Source organism: Sinocyclocheilus rhinocerous, unplaced genomic scaffold (genome assembly GCF_001515625.1).
Source record: "Sinocyclocheilus rhinocerous isolate Xijiao unplaced genomic scaffold, SAMN03320098_v1.1 scaffold1551, whole genome shotgun sequence".
Classification (NCBI taxonomy): Eukaryota; Metazoa; Chordata; class Actinopteri; order Cypriniformes; family Cyprinidae; genus Sinocyclocheilus; species Sinocyclocheilus rhinocerous.
In genome coordinates this window covers 174,770-178,112 of record NW_015636371.1, presented here as the reverse complement: position 1 = coordinate 178,112, position 3,343 = coordinate 174,770, and positions in this window count along the sequence as shown.

Below are 3,343 nucleotides of genomic sequence, written 5' to 3'. Positions count from 1 at the left end.
TCCTCAAAAAAACAATCTTTAAATGGACAGAACCACAACCTTTTTATTGCATCAATATGATTTCTTTGTAGAACAGCAAATTTAAATCACAAACCAAATCAACTCATTTCATTTACAACATCTCTAGCAAATAAAGCTGGAATAAATGCCTGTTCAAGAGCTTATTTGTCAGCTTTGAGTTGCAAAAGTAAAAACTTCTATACAATTGATTAAATGGGGAAAGCTTCAAGTAAAAATTAATACAAAATTCAAGTCCAAAATAATGTGCAACAATAACAACATGTCCAGTCAAAAATTGATTGGCCAAAGTCTTTCATATCTGTCCTTCATATCTATCACAAGCAATATAAAAATCATTGCAATGGCGGTTAAAAGTGCGTGCGTAGCAACAAAGAGGCCAATTTCCTTTCAAGTATTAGATAATCCACCGATTCTAACTCAGATTCTGTTGCCTCATCAAGATAAGGCATAGCACTACTTTACCCTTCAAGAGGGTACCTGTCAGTTTCATGAGGATGGCTGTCTCCAGGAAATAACTGGGCAGTTTGTGGCTCACTGTCTTTTGGTTCTGCATTTTGAAGAAATTTGAATCATATCGTGAATTGATACACATAAAACGACACTTACGGAGCGATCACAATGACAGAATAAACGGGCGCCGCTTGAGGCAACTCGAAAATGAAGTGGGAGAAATAAAAATGGCGTTGTATATAAAAAAAGTGATCGAACTGCGCATGCTCATCAGCCTTTGTGGGCAATACTTATAACAAACTTAAAGTTGTTAGTTGTTCCAACTTTATATATTAATTTGGTCAAACAAATTGGTCTAAATTTCTATTTTACTTACTTTTATGTGTTATCTCAACTTTTTTAATGTTAAATAGTTGAATAAACTTTAAAAACTGAGTTTGAAATACAAAATGTAAGTTGGATTTTTAACAGTGTGTGTGTGAGAGGGAGAGTCTCGTGGAGAAATCAAAACAAATGAACGACCCTAACCCTAACTGCACACGGAAGAAACATACTGCGGTAAAAATGTAGTTTTTATATTTATAACATATAGCCTAGTTAAGCAACATGACATGAACAAGAGAGTGCAGTTCTCCCTGAAAACGAGTAGTTAATATTAAGTGACTTACATTTTAGTACAATATTATCAATGTTGACTGTTTTTGCTCGATTTGGTTAAAATAGTACCAAACAAAGATCACAGCAGAACAGTCGCGCATCTCTGAGTGACACACATAGCGGTGATTCCTTACTGAATGATTCGGCATTTGTGAATTGATCATTTGATTCAATGATTCAATAACCCATTCATAAAGACAGGCACTTGCTTCATTCTTGAATGAATCAGCCATCTGAACGAATCGTTTGAATGAACGACTCATTGTCTCACTTGCTGCTGGCGGTTTACTTTTATATTTAAAAGTAGCTTATCTTTGCATTTTTTCCCCAACATTTCATATTTGTATATATATATATATATATATACTGATTTAAAACACCAAGCTCATAACATTAATTATGCTGTTGTAATTTGTGTAATTTTGCAGTGTAAATGCATTCATGCTACATTTCAGCTTCATTCAACTGTGTGTAAATGCATCTAAATGTCACTTCAGCTGCTTCTGTTTCTTCTGAAGGGGAAGATCGGTTTTGTTAATACTGATTTCATGCCCTTTAGTGTCTTACTATATTAAGTTAAATTATTAATAAAATGTAAGAATTTGATATTAAATGATGCATGCATTTATTAAGGTTAGGGGGAAAATGCCCTTTAAACAGGCAAAAAATGACCTGGAAATCAATGTAAATAAATTTTAGTACGCAGTAACTTTAGTCATATAAAATGTTATTTCCCAACAACAAAATTGTGGCCAGTGAAAATGCTGAGTGGTAATTTGTGTAATTTTGCAGTGTAAATGCATTCATGCTACATTTCAGCTTCATTCAACTGTGTGTAAATGCATCTAAATGTCACTTCAGCTGCTTCTGTTTCTTCTGAAGGGGAAGATCGGTTTTGTTAATACTGATTTCATGCCCTTTAGTGTCTTACTATATTAAGTTAAATTATTAATAAAATGTAAGAATTTGATATTAAATGATGCATGCATTTATTAAGGTTAGGGGGAAAATGCCCTTTAAACAGGCAAAAAATGACCTGGAAATCAATGTAAATAAATTTTAGTACGCAGTAACTTTAGTCATATAAAATGTTATTTCCCAACAACAAAATTGTGGCCAGTGAAAATGCTGAGTGGCTAGTAATTTTGGAAAACCACTAGCCACAGTGGCTGCTGAGCAAAAAAGTTCATATCAAGCGCTGTATGCGACTAATATTTGTATTTAGTTATTGCAGTTAAAACTGTGTTGTTCAACCGGAGTAAGATACGTGTCAAACACTAGAAAGGGTGCACGCTGCAAATAGTTCTGGAACCACTGCTCCAGGTGAAGTCATGGAGTTAATGTGTTATCCGTTCCTAAGTGTCAGTCAGATATATGTGACCCTGGAGCACAAAAGCAGTCTTAAGTCGCTTGGGTATATTTGTAGCAATAGCCAACAATACATTGTATGGGTCAAAATTATACATTTTTCTTTTATGCCAAAAATCATTAAGATATTAAGTAAAGATCATGTTCCATGAAGATATTTTGTAAATGTCCTACCGTAAAACTTAATTTTTGATTAGTAATATGCATTGCTAAGAACTTAATTTGTACAATTGTAAAAGATGATTTTCTCAATATTTAGATTTTTTAGCACCCTCAGATTCCAGGTTTTCAAATAGTTGTATCTCGACCAAATATTGTCCTAACAAACCATACATCAATGGGAAGCTTATGTATTCAGTTTTCAGATGATGCATAAATCTCAATTTCGAAAAATTGACCCTTATGACTGGTTTTGTGGTCCAGGGTCACATATGACTAAGAGAAAGAGTTATAAAAGGCTGTTATACACAGCTTTCTTATCACTGAAAAAATCAATTATGAAAACATTCTTACTCAAGGTGTGCCAGGCCTTCATTTGGCAGACAGGAATCTCACCAGTGAAACACCAGTGCACCAGAACTATATAGCCTATATTCTCTGTTCTCTCTTTAGTATTCTGTACTTTTCACAGCTGTGCACAATCATGAAGTGACCGGTAAATAAACCATTTCACTTCCATTGTACAATGAGTGTGTGATGAAGAAAACTCTGAACTTTGAACTTGAACCCAGTGTGACTGTAAAACATTCAGCTCAATCTTTCTCTGCTGTAAACACTTTATTGCAGTTGCCTAGTGAATGAAAGCTGGAAGCAGCACTGTTTCAGATGCACAGCCAGGCAGGCATTA